General features: G+C 39.6%; 10 non-coding genes across 10 annotated transcripts; 5 read left to right on the forward strand and 5 right to left on the reverse strand.

The window, feature by feature from the left end:
• Positions 1–7,511: 7,511 nt before the first annotated feature.
• On the reverse strand, positions 7,512–7,593 carry trnas-gcu (transfer RNA serine (anticodon GCU)). The gene has a single exon. It is a non-coding gene; the product is annotated as a tRNA-Ser (tRNA).
• A 144-nt stretch (positions 7,594–7,737) lies between these two features.
• trnaa-agc (transfer RNA alanine (anticodon AGC)) lies at positions 7,738–7,810 on the forward strand. Its single transcript has one exon. It is a non-coding gene; the product is annotated as a tRNA-Ala (tRNA).
• A 969-nt stretch (positions 7,811–8,779) lies between these two features.
• trnas-gcu (transfer RNA serine (anticodon GCU)) lies at positions 8,780–8,861 on the reverse strand. The gene has a single exon. It is a non-coding gene; the product is annotated as a tRNA-Ser (tRNA).
• A 144-nt stretch (positions 8,862–9,005) lies between these two features.
• trnaa-agc (transfer RNA alanine (anticodon AGC)) lies at positions 9,006–9,078 on the forward strand. The gene has a single exon. It is a non-coding gene; the product is annotated as a tRNA-Ala (tRNA).
• A 969-nt stretch (positions 9,079–10,047) lies between these two features.
• On the reverse strand, positions 10,048–10,129 carry trnas-gcu (transfer RNA serine (anticodon GCU)). Its single transcript has one exon. It is a non-coding gene; the product is annotated as a tRNA-Ser (tRNA).
• A 144-nt stretch (positions 10,130–10,273) lies between these two features.
• On the forward strand, positions 10,274–10,346 carry trnaa-agc (transfer RNA alanine (anticodon AGC)). Its single transcript has one exon. It is a non-coding gene; the product is annotated as a tRNA-Ala (tRNA).
• A 969-nt stretch (positions 10,347–11,315) lies between these two features.
• Positions 11,316–11,397, reverse strand: trnas-gcu (transfer RNA serine (anticodon GCU)). Its single transcript has one exon. It is a non-coding gene; the product is annotated as a tRNA-Ser (tRNA).
• Positions 11,398–11,541: 144 nt separating this feature from the next.
• On the forward strand, positions 11,542–11,614 carry trnaa-agc (transfer RNA alanine (anticodon AGC)). The gene has a single exon. It is a non-coding gene; the product is annotated as a tRNA-Ala (tRNA).
• A 967-nt stretch (positions 11,615–12,581) lies between these two features.
• trnas-gcu (transfer RNA serine (anticodon GCU)) lies at positions 12,582–12,663 on the reverse strand. The gene has a single exon. It is a non-coding gene; the product is annotated as a tRNA-Ser (tRNA).
• A 144-nt stretch (positions 12,664–12,807) lies between these two features.
• Positions 12,808–12,880, forward strand: trnaa-agc (transfer RNA alanine (anticodon AGC)). Its single transcript has one exon. It is a non-coding gene; the product is annotated as a tRNA-Ala (tRNA).
• Positions 12,881–13,319: the final 439 nt, after the last annotated feature.

A 13,319-nucleotide genomic window follows, 5' to 3' on the forward strand; every position in this document is an offset into this window, starting at 1 on the left:
TATATTTGGGGATTTCCAAATAACCTCCCCAAAAAAAAAGTCATACCCCCCCCTTGTCGATTTTGGTCAAAATTGGTGAAATCTTAAAATGCCTAAAACTGCTTAAAATGGGTCAATTATAGTCTGTTGATACATATTAGAGCATAATATGGCCAGAAATTACAGAAAAACACCATATTTTGGAATTTCAAAAATGACCTCCCCAAAAAAAAAGAGTCACACACCCCCTTATCGATTTTGGTCAAAATTGGTGAAATCTTAAAATGCCTAAAAATGCTAAAAATGGGTCAATTACAGTCTGTTGATACATATTAGAGCATAATATGGCCAGAAATGACAGAAAAACACTATATTTGGGGATTTCCAAAATAACCTCCCCAAAAAAAAAGTCATACCCCCCCCTTGTCGATTTTGGTCAAAATTGATGAAATCTTAAAATGCCTAAAAATGCTAAAAATGGGTCAATTACAGTCTGTTGATACATATTAGAGCATAATATGGCCAGAAATTACAGAAAAACACCATATTTTGGGATTTCCAAAATGACCTCCCCAAAATAAAAGTCATACCACCCCCTTGTCGATTTTGGTCAAAATTGTTGAAATCTTAAAATGCCCAAAAATGCTAAAAATGGGTCAATTACAGTCTGTTGATACATATTAGAGCATAATATGGCCAGAAATTACAGAAAAACACCATATTTTGGAATTTCCAAAATGACCTCCCCAAAAAAATAGAGTCACACCCCCCCTTATCGATTTTGGTCAAAATTGGTGAAATCTTAAAATGCCTAAAAATGCTAAAAATGGTCAATTACAGTCTGTTGATACATATTAGAGCATAATATGGCCAGAAATTACAGAAAAACACCATATTTTGGAAGTTCCAAAATGACCTCCCCCAAAAAAAAGAGTCACACCCCCCCTCATCGATTTTGGTCAAAATTGGTGAAATCTTAAAATGCCTAAAAATGCTAAAAATGGGTCAATTACAGTCTGTTGATACATATTAGAGCATAATATGGCCAGAAATTACAGAAAAACACCATATTTTGGGATTTCCAAAATGACCTCCCCAAAAAAAAATCATACCACCCCCTTGTCGATTTTGGTCAAAATTGTTGAAATCTTAAAATGCCCAAAAATGCTAAAAATGGGTCAATTACAGTCTGTTGATACATATTAGAGCATAATATGGCCAGAAAATACAGAAAAACACTATATTTGGGGATTTCCAAAATAACCTCCCCAAAAAAAAAGTCATACCCCCCCCTTGTCGATTTTGGTCAAAATTGGTGAAATCTTAAAATACCTAAAAATGCTAAAAATGGGTCAATTACAGTCTGTTGATACATATTAGAGCATAATATGGCAAGAAATTACAGAAAAACACCATATTTTGGAATTTCCAAAATGACCTCCCCAAAAAAAAAGAGTCACACCCCCCCTTATCGATTTTGGTCAAAATTGGTGAAATCTTAAAATGCCTAAAAATGCTAAAAATGGGTCAATTACAGTCTGTTGATACATATTAGAGCATAATATGGCCATAAATTACAGAAAAACACCATATTTTGGAATTTCCAAAATGACCTCCCCAAAAAAAAAGAGTCACACCCCCCCTTATCGATTTTGGTCAAAATTGGTGAAATCTTAAAATGCCTAAGAATAATAAAAATGGGTCAATTACAATCTGTTGATACATATTAGAGCATAATATGGCCAGAAATTACAGAAAAACACTATATTTGGGGATTTCCAAAATAACCTCCCCAAAAAAAAAAGTCATACCCCCCCCTTGTCGATTTTGGTCAAAATTGGTGAAATTTTAAAATGCCTAAAACTGCTTAAAATGGGTCAATTATAGTCTGTTGATACATATTAGAGCATAATATGGCCAGAAATTACAGAAAAACACCATATTTTGGAATTTCAAAAATGACCTCCCCAAAAAAAAAGAGTCACACACCCCCTTATCGATTTTGGTCAAAATTGGTGAAATCTTAAAATGCCTAAAAATGCTAAAAATGGGTCAATTACAGTCTGTTGATACATATTAGAGCATAATATGGCCAGAAATGACAGAAAAACACTATATTTGGGGATTTCCAAAATAACCTCCCCAAAAAAAAAGTCATACCCCCCCCTTGTCGATTTTGGTCAAAATTGATGAAATCTTAAAATGCCTAAAAATGCTAAACATGGGTCAATTACAGTCTGTTGATACATATTAGAGCATAATATGGCCAGAAATTACAGAAAAACACCATATTTTGGGATTTCCAAAATGACCTCCCCAAAATAAAAGTCATACCACCCCCTTGTCGATTTTGGTCAAAATTGTTGAAATCTTAAAATGCCCAAAAATGCTAAAAATGGGTCAATTACAGTCTGTTGATACATATTAGAGCATAATATGGCCAGAAATTACAGAAAAACACCATATTTTGGAATTTCAAAAATGACCTCCCCAAAAAAAAAGAGTCACACCCCCCCTTATCGATTTTGGTCAAAATTGGTGAAATCTTAAAATGCCTAAAAATGCTAAAAATGGGTCAATTACAGTCTGTTGATACATATTAGAGCATAATATGGCCAGAAATTACAGAAAAACACCATATTTTGGAATTTCCAAAATGACCTCCCCAAAAAAAAAGAGTCACACCCCCCCTTATCGATTTTGGTCAAAATTGGTGAAATCTTAAAATGCCTAAAAATGCTAAAAATGGGTCAATTACAGTCTGTTGATACATATTAGAGCATAATATGGCCAGAAATTACAGAAAAACACCATATTTTGGAATTTCCAAAATGACCTCCCCAAAAAAAAAGAGTCACACCCCCCCTTATCGATTTTGGTCAAAATTGGTGAAATCTTAAAATGCCTAAAAATGCTAAAAATGGGTCAATTACAGTCTGTTGATACATATTAGAGCATAATATGGCCAGAAATTACAGAAAAACACCATATTTTGGAATTTCAAAAATGACCTTCCCAAAAAAAAAGTCATACCCCCCCCCTTGTCGATTTTGGTCAAAATTGGTGAAATCTTAAAATGCCTAAAAATGCTAAAAATGGGTCAATTACAGTCTGTTGATACATATTAGAGCATAATATGGCCAGAAATTACAGAAAAACACCATATTTGGGGATTTCCAAAATAACCTCCCCAAAAAAAAAGTCATACCCCCCCCTTGTCGATTTTGGTCAAAATTGGTGAAATCTTAAAATGCCTAAAAATGCTAAAAATGGGTCAATTACAGTCTGTTGATACATATTAGAGCATAATATGGCCAGAAATTACAGAAAAACACCATATTTTGGAATTTCAAAAATGACCTCCCCAAAAAAAAAGAGTCACACCCCCCCTTATCGATTTTGGTCAAAATTGGTGAAATCTTAAAATGCCTAAAAATGCTAAAAATGGGTCAATATTACAGTCTGTTGATACATATTAGAGCATAATATGGCCAGAAATTACAGAAAAACACCATATTTTGGAATTTCCAAAATGACCTCCCCAAAAAAAAAGAGTCACACCCCCCCTTATCGATTTTGGTCAAAATTGGTGAAATCTTAAAATGCCTAAAAATAATAAAAATGGATCAATTACAGTCTGTTGATACATATTAGAGCATAATATGGCCAGAAATTACAGAAAAACACTATATTTGGGGATTTCCAAAATAACCTCCCCAAAAAAAAAGTCATACCCCCCCTTGTCGATTTTGGTCAAAATTGGTGAAATCTTAAAATGCCTAAAAATGCTAAAAATGGGTCAATTACAGTCTGTTGATACATATTAGAGCATAATATGGCCAGAAATTACAGAAAAACACCATATTTTGGGATTTCCAAAATGACCTCCCCAAAACAAAAGTCATACCACCCCCTTGTCGATTTTGGTCAAAATTGGTGAAATCTTAAAATGCCTAAAAATGCTAAAAATGGGTCAATTACAGTCTGTTGATACATATTAGAGCATAATATGGCCAGAAATTACAGAAAAACACCATATTTGGGAATTTCCTAAATGACCTCCCCAAAAAAAAAGTCACACCCCCCCCTTGTCGATTTTGGTCAAAATTGGTGAGATCTTAAAATGCCTAAAAATGCTAAAAATGGGTCAATTACAGTCTGTTGATACATATTAGAGCATAATATGGCCAGAAATTACAGAAAAACACCATATTTTGGAAGTTCCAAAATGACCTCCCCAAAAAAAAAGTCACACCCCCCCATGTCGATTTTGGTCAAAATTGGTGAAATCTTAAAATGCCTAAAAATGCTAAAAATGGGTCAATTACAGTCTGTTGATACATATTAGAGCATAATATGGCCAGAAATTACAGAAAAACACCATATTTTGGAATTTCCAAAATGACCTCCCCAAAAAAAAAGAGTCACACCCCCCCTTATCGATTTTGGTCAAAATTGGTGAAATCTTAAAATGCCTAAAAATGCTAAAAATGGGTCAATTACAGTCTGTTGATACATATTAGAGCATAATATGGCCAGAAATTACAGAAAAACACCATTTTTTGGAATTTCCAAAATGACCTCCCCAAAAAAAAAGAGTCACACCCCCCCTTATCGATTTTGGTCAAAATTGGTGAAATCTTAAAATGCCTAAAAATGCTAAAAATGGGTCAATTACAGTCTGTTGATACATATTAGAGCATAATATGGCCAGAAATGACAGAAAAACACCATATTTTGGAATTTCCAAAATGACCTCCCCAAAAAAAAAGAGTCACACCCCCCCTTATCGATTTTGGTCAAAATTGGTGAAATCTTAAAATGCCTAAAAATGTTAAAAATGGGTCAATTACAGTCTGTTGATACATATTAGAGCATAATATGGCCAGAAATTACAGAAAAACACCATATTTTGGAATTTCCAAAATGACCTCCCCAAAAAAAAAGTCATACCCCCCCTTGTCGATTTTGGTCAAAATTGGTGAAATCTTAAAATGCCTAAAACTGCTTAAAATGGGTCAATTATAGTCTGTTGATACATATTAGAGCATAATATGGCCAGAAATTACAGAAAAACACCATATTTTGGAATTTCAAAAATGACCTCCCCAAAAAAAAAGAGTCACACTCCCCCTTATCGATTTTGGTCAAAATTGGTGAAATCTTAAAATGCCTAAAAACGCTAAAAATGGGTCAATTACAGTCTGTTGATACATATTAGAGCATAATATGGCCAGAAATTACAGAAAAACACCATATTTTGGAAGTTCCAAAATGACCTCCCCAAAAAAAAAGAGTCACACCCCCCCTTATCGATTTTGGTCAAAATTGGTGAAATCTTAAAATGCCTAAAAATGCTAAAAATGGGTCAATTACAGTCTGTTCATACATATTAGAGCATAATATGGCCAGAAATTACAGAAAAACACCATATTTTGGAATTTCCAAAATGACCTCCCCAAAAAAAAAGAGTCACACCCCCCCTTATCGATTTTGGTCAAAATTGGTGAAATCTTAAAATGCCTAAAAATGCTAAAAATGGGTCAATTACAGTCTGTTGATACATATTAGAGCATAATATGGCCAGAAATTACAGAAAAACGCCATATTTGGGGATTTCCAAAATAACCTCCCCAAAAAAAAAGTCATACCCCCCCCTTGTCGATTTTGGTCAAAATTGGTGAAATCTTAAAATGCCTAAAACTGCTTAAAATGGGTCAATTATAGTCTGTTGATACATATTAGAGCATAATATGGCCAGAAATTACAGAAAAACACCATATTTTGGAATTTCCAAAATGACCTCCCCAAAAAAAAAGAGTCACACCCCCCCTTATCGATTTTGGTCAAAATTGGTGAAATCTTAAAATGCCTAAAAATGCTAAAAATGGGTCAATTACAGTCTGTTGATACATATTAGAGCATAATATGGCCAGAAATCACAGAAAAAAACACGATATTTTGGGATTTCCAAAATGACCTCCCCAAAAAAAAAGTCATACCCCCCCCTTGTCGATTTTGGTCAAAATTGGTGAAATCTTAAAATGCCTAAAAATGCTAAAAATGGGTCAATTACAGTCTGTTGATACATATTAGAGCATAATATGGCCAGAAATTACAGAAAAACACCATATTTTGGAATTTCCAAAATGACCTCCCCAAAAAAAAAGAGTCACACCCCCCCTTATCGATTTTGGTCAAAATTGGTGAAATCTTAAAATGCCTAAAAATAATAAAAATGGGTCAATTACAGTCTGTTGATACATATTAGAGCATAATATGGCCAGAAATTACAGAAAAACACCATATTTTGGAATTTCCAAAATGACCTCCCCAAAAAAAAAGTCATACCCCCCCTTGTCGATTTTGGTCAAAATTGGTGAAATCTTAAAATGCCTAAAAATGCTAAAAATGGGTCAATTACAGTCTGTTGATAGATCTGGAAAGTCTAGAAAAGTGTGCAGTGGAGGGGCAGAGGAGGAGTCGGAGTGGGCGGGGCTAAAATATTCTCAGATATAGGGGAATTAGCTCAAATGGTATGGGATCGATTCCCGCATTCTCCAATAGTCTTTGGCTTCAGTTGAGAAGATAATGTGGAAAAATCAATGCCACCTCAGAAATGGCTTGGATTGATAGAGTGACATACTGTGGATTTACTGAAATCAAGTTGGCCTTTTGGAAGCTTTCTTGCTCTCTGTTTGAAAGGCTGTAAAATGTACCTCTCCCAGAAGGCAAGTTTATTCAATGAAATTCCAGCCCATCATCAATCAAGGAATATCTTGTAAGACTTGCTCTCGTTGCTAACCCTAACCTAACTTTGTAAATTTCCTATAAAGACTAGAAAAGTCTAACAACCATTCCCTCAACAATCTCGCGACTGAAGAAATGGCCCTGTGTGAGCAAGGGCCCTTCTCCTCACACTTTCTACCCAAGGGGTGAATGCAGCCCTGTTTTGGGGTGACCTAAACTGCACTGTGTTCAGTTTATCCTTTTCTTCAGCAGTGAATACCTCTGGCTGTTTGTCAAAACACAGCCAGTTTTGCCACAGTAAAGTATAAGCAGCAAGTGCTCTACCATTTGAACTAACTCCCTTGGGAGTTTCCATTGCTCTCTCCGATTCAGATGTATTGTTCAACCATGTGTGAAAACCATAGAACTTCTTTTCATTGGTTCCATAGGAACCAATGGAACCAGGTAAATTTGTGTGTCATCTGAATCACGTTCAAAACGCATGCTGTATTTTCGAAGAAATGAGCCCAAGGAAAGCATCTGCAGGGATAAAAGCATTGGCCAGAGAATAGAGACCCGAAGGACTCCACGTGTGCAGAGCGGTATGGATTAGCAGCCCTCGGACAGGTCGTCTGCGTTTTCCAGTAAGTGTCTGATCCAGTTCACCTTCCACAGTTGCAAGAAGACTGGTTCATTGTCATAATGCATCGTGTTTTGTCACAACAAAGTGCAAGTGTTCTGCTGTTTGAACCAATTCAATCTTCTTGCCTTGTAAATAAGGCAGATTAAAGTAGACTGCACTGCGACGAGGATGGGATTCGAACCCACGCGTGCAGAGCACAATGGATTAGCAGTCCATCGCCTTAACCACTCGGCCACCTCGTCCTGTTCCGCCTGCATTTTCCAGGTAACGTCGGACCCAGGTCACCATCCAGATTGTATACATAGATCTGGAAAGTCTAGAAAAGTGTGCAGTGGAGGGGCAGAGGAGGAGTCGAAGGGGGCGGGGCTAAAATATTCTCAGATATAGGGGAATTAGCTCAAATGGTAGAGCGCTCGCTTAGCATGCGAGAGGTAGCGGGATCGATGCCCGCATTCTCCAATAGTCTTTGGCTTCAGTTGAGAAGATAATGTGGAAAAATCAATGCCACCTCAGAAATGGCTTGGATTGATAGAGTGACATACTGTGGATTTACTGAAATCAAGTTGGCCTTTTGGAAGCTTTCTTGCTCTCTGTTTGAAAGGCTGTAAAATGTACCTCTCCCAGAAGGCAAGTTTATTCAATGAAATTCCAGCCCATCATCAATCAAGGAATATCTTGTAAGACTTGCTCTCGTTGCTAACCCTAACCTAACTTTGTAAATTTCCTATAAAGACTAGAAAAGTCTAACAACCATTCCCTCAACAATCTCGCGACTGAAGAAATGGCCCTGTGTGAGCAAGGGCCCTTCTCCTCACACTTTCTACCCAAGGGGTGAATGCAGCCCTGTTTTGGGGTGACCTAAACTGCACTGTGTTCAGTTTATCCTTTTCTTCAGCAGTGAATAACTCTGGCTGTTTGTCAAAACACAGCCAGTTTTGCCACAGTAAAGTATAAGCAGCAAGTGCTCTACCATTTGAACTAACTCCCTTGGGAGTTTCCATTGCTCTCTCCGATTCAGATGTATTGTTCAACCATGTGTGAAAACCATAGAACTTCTTTTCATTGGTTCCATAGGAACCAATGGAACCAGGTAAATTTGTGTGTCATCTGCATCACGTTCAAACCGCATGCTGTATTTTCGAAGAAATGAGCCCAAGGAAAGCATCTGCAGGGATAAAAGCATTGGCCAGAGAATAGAGACCCGAAGGACTCCACGTGTGCAGAGCGATATGGATTAGCAGCCCTCGGACAGGTCGTCTGTTTTTTCCAGTAAGTGTCTGATCCAGTTCACCTTCCACAGTTGCAAGAACACTGGTTTATTGTCATAGTGCATCGTGTTTTGTCACAACAAAGTGCAAGTGTTCTGCTGTTTGAACCAATTCAATCTTCTTGCCTTGTAAATAAGGCAGATTAAAGTAGACTGCACTGCGACGAGGATGGGATTCGAACCCACGCGTGCAGAGCACAATGGATTAGCAGTCCATCGCCTTAACCACTCGGCCACCTCGTCCTGTTCCACCTGCATTTTCCAGGTAACGTCGGACCCAGGTCACCATCCAGATTGTAAACATAGATCTGGAAAGTCTAGAAAAGTGTGCAGTGGAGGGGCAGAGGAGGAGTCGAAGTGGGCGGGGCTAAAATATTCTCAGACATAGGGGAATTAGCTCAAATGGTAGAGCGCTCGCTTAGCATGCGAGAGGTAGCGGGATCGATGCCCGCATTCTCCAATAGTCTTTGGCTTCAGTTGAGAAGATAATGTGGAAAAATCAATGCCACCTCAGAAATGGCTTGGATTGATAGAGTGACATACTGTGGATTTACTGAAATCAAGTTGGCCTTTTGGAAGCTTTCTTGCTCTCTGTTTGAAAGGCTGTAAAATGTACCTCTCCCAGAAGGCAAGTTTATTCAATGAAATTCCAGCCCATCATCAATCAAGGAATATCTTGTAAGACTTGCTCTCGTTGCTAACCCTAACCTAACTTTGTAAATTTCCTATAAAGACTAGAAAAGTCTAACAACCATTCCCTCAACAATCTCGCGACTGAAGAAATGGCCCTGTGTGAGCAAGGGCCCTTCTCCTCACACTTTCTACCCAAGGGGTGAATGCAGCCCTGTTTTGGGGTGACCTAAACTGCACTGTGTTCAGTTTATCCTTTTCTTCAGCAGTGAATAACTCTGGCTGTTTGTCAAAACACAGCCAGTTTTGCCACAGTAAAGTATAAGCAGCAAGTGCTCTACCATTTGAACTAACTCCCTTGGGAGTTTCCATTGCTCTCTCCGATTCAGATGTATTGTTCAACCATGTGTGAAAACCATAGAACTTCTTTTCATTGGTTCCATAGGAACCAATGGAACCAGGTAAATTTGTGTGTCATCTGCATCACGTTCAAACCGCATGCTGTATTTTCGAAGAAATGAGCCCAAGGAAAGCATCTGCAGGGATAAAAGCATTGGCCAGAGAATAGAGACCCGAAGGACTCCACGTGTGCAGAGCGATATGGATTAGCAGCCCTCGGACAGGTCGTCTGTTTTTTCCAGTAAGTGTCTGATCCAGTTCACCTTCCACAGTTGCAAGAACACTGGTTTATTGTCATAGTGCATCGTGTTTTGTCACAACAAAGTGCAAGTGTTCTGCTGTTTGAACCAATTCAATCTTCTTGCCTTGTAAATAAGGCAGATTAAAGTAGACTGCACTGCGACGAGGATGGGATTCGAACCCACGCGTGCAGAGCACAATGGATTAGCAGTCCATCGCCTTAACCACTCGGCCACCTGGTCCTGTTCCCCCTGCATTTTCCAGGTAACGTCGGACCCAGGTCACCATCCAGATTGTATACATAGATCTGGAAAGTCTAGAAAAGTGTGCAGTGGAGGGGCAGAGGAGGAGTCGAAGTGGGCGGGGCTAAAATATTCTCAGACATAGGGGAATTAGCTCAAATGGTAGAGCGCTCGCTTAGCATGCGAGAGGTAGCGGGATCGATGCCCGCATTCTCCAATAGTCTTTGGCTTCAGTTGAGAAGATAATGTGGAAAAATCAATGCCACCTCAGAAATGGCTTGGATTGATAGAGTGACATACTGTGGATTTACTGAAATCAAGTTGGCCTTTTGGAAGCTTTCTTGCTCTCTGTTTGAAAGGCTGTAAAATGTACCTCTCCCAGAAGGCAAGTTTATTCAATGAAATTCCAGCCCATCATCAATCAAGGAATATCTTGTAAGACTTGCTCTCGTTGCTAACCCTAACCTAACTTTGTAAATTTCCTATAAAGACTAGAAAAGTCTAACAACCATTCCTTCAACAATCTCGCGACTGAAGAAATGGCCTTGTGTGAGCAAGGGCCCTTCTCCTCACACTTTCTACCCAAGGGGTGAATGCAGCCCTGTTTTGGGGTGACCTAAACTGCACTGTGTTCAGTTTATCCTTTTCTTCAGCAGTGAATACCTCTGGCTGTTTGTCAAAACACAGCCAGTTTTGCCACAGTAAAGTATAAGCAGCAAGTGCTCTACCATTTGAACTAACTCCCTTGGGAGTTTCCATTGCTCTCTCCGATTCAGATGTATTGTTCAACCATGTGTGAAAACCATAGAACTTCTTTTCATTGGTTCCATAGGAACCAATGGAACCAGGTAAATTTGTGTGTCATCTGCATCACGTTCAAACCGCATGCTGTATTTTCGAAGAAATGAGCCCAAGGAAAGCATCTGCAGGGATAAAAGCATTGGCCAGAGAATAGAGACCCGAAGGACTCCACATGTGCAGAACGATATGGATTAGCAGCCCTCGGACAGGTCGTCTGCGTTTTCCAGTAAGTGTCTGATCCAGTTCACCTTCCACAGTTGCAAGAACACTGGTTTATTGTCATAGTGCATCGTGTTTTGTCACAACAAAGTGCAAGTGTTCTGCTGTTTGAACCAATTCAATCTTCTTGCCTTGTAAATAAGGCAGATTAAAGTAGACTGCACTGCGACGAGGATGGGATTCGAACCCACGCGTGCAAAGCACAATGGATTAGCAGTCCATCGCCTTAACCACTCGGCCACCTCGTCCTGTTCCGCCTGCATTTTCCAGGTAACGTCGGACCCAGGTCACCATCCAGATTGTAAACATAGATCTGGAAAGTCTAGAAAAGTGTGCAGTGGAGGGGCAGAGGAGGAGTCGAAGTGGGCGGGGCTAAAATATTCTCAGATGTAGGGGAATTAGCTCAAATGGTAGAGCGCTCGCTTAGCATGCGAGAGGTAGCGGGATCGATGCCCGCATTCTCCAATAGTCTTTGGCTTCAGTTGAGAAGATAATGTGGAAAAATCAATGCCACCTCAGAAATGGCTTGGATTGATAGAGTGACATACTGTGGATTTACTGAAATCAAGTTGGCCTTTTGGAAGCTTTCTTGCTCTCTGTTTGAAAGGCTGTAAAATGTACCTCTCCCAGAAGGCAAGTTTATTCAATGAAATTCCAGCCCATCATCATCAAGGAATATCTTGTAAGACTTGCTCTCGTTGCTAACCCTAACCTAACTTTGTAAATTTCCTATAAAGACTAGAAAAGTCTAACAACCATTCCCTCAACAATCTCGCGACTGAAGAAATGGCCCTGTGTGAGCAAGGGCCCTTCTCCTCACACTTTCTACCCAAGGGGTGAATGCAGCCCTGTTTTGGGGTGACCTAAACTGCACTGTGTTCAGTTTATCCTTTTCTTCAGCAGTGAATACCTCTGGCTGTTTGTCAAAACACAGCCAGTTTTGCCACAGTAAAGTATAAGCAGCAAGTGCTCTACCATTTGAACTAACTCCCTTGGGAGTTTCCATTGCTCTCTCCGATTCAGATGTATTGTTCAACCATGTGTGAAAACCATAGAACTTCTTTTCATTGGTTCCATAGGAACCAATGGAACCAGGTAAATTTGTGTGTCATCTGCATCACGTTCAAACCGCATGCTGTATTTTCGAAGAAATGAGCCCAAGGAAAGCATCTGCAGGGATAAAAGCATTGGCCAGAGAATAGAGACCCGAAGGACTCCACATGTGCAGAGCGATATGGATTAGCAGCCCTCGGACAGGTCGTCTGCGTTTTCCAGTAAGTGTCTGATCTAGTTCACCTTCCACAGTTGCAAGAACACTGGTTTATTGTCATAGTGCATCGTGTTTTGTCACAACAAGTGCAAGTGTTCTGCTGTTTGAACCAATTCAATCTTCTTGCCTTGTAAATAAGGCAGATTAAAGTAGACTGCACTGCGACGAGGATGGGATTCGAACCCACGCGTGCAGAGCACAATGGATTAGCAGTCCATCGCCTTAACCACTCGGCCACCTGGTCCTGTTCCCCCTGCATTTTCCAGGTAACGTCGGACCCAGGTCACCATCCAGATTGTATACATAGATCTGGAAAGTCTAGAAAAGTGTGCAGTGGAGGGGCAGAGGAGGAGTCGAAGTGGGCGGGGCTAAAATATTCTCAGACATAGGGGAATTAGCTCAAATGGTAGAGCGCTCGCTTAGCATGCGAGAGGTAGCGGGATCGATGCCCGCATTCTCCAATAGTCTTTGGCTTCAGTTGAGAAGATAATGTGGAAAAATCAATGCCACCTCAGAAATGGCTTGGATTGATAGAGTGACATACTGTGGATTTACTGAAATCAAGTTGGCCTTTTGGAAGCTTTCTTGCTCTCTGTTTGAAAGGCTGTAAAATGTACCTCTCCCAGAAGGCAAGTTTATTCAATGAAATTCCAGCCCATCATCAATCAAGGAATATCTTGTAAGACTTGCTCTCGTTGCTAACCCTAACCTAACTTTGTAAATTTCCTATAAAGACTAGAAAAGTCTAACAACCATTCCCTCAACAATCTCGCGACTGAAGAAATGGCCCTGTGTGAGCAAGGGCCCTTCTCCTCACACTTTCTACCCAAGGGGTGAATGCAGCCCTGTTTTGGGGTGACCTAAACTGCACTGTGTTCAGTTTATCCTTTTCTTCAGCAG

Source organism: Centropristis striata, chromosome 18 (genome assembly GCF_030273125.1).
Source record: "Centropristis striata isolate RG_2023a ecotype Rhode Island chromosome 18, C.striata_1.0, whole genome shotgun sequence".
Taxonomy (NCBI): domain Eukaryota; kingdom Metazoa; phylum Chordata; class Actinopteri; order Perciformes; family Serranidae; genus Centropristis; species Centropristis striata.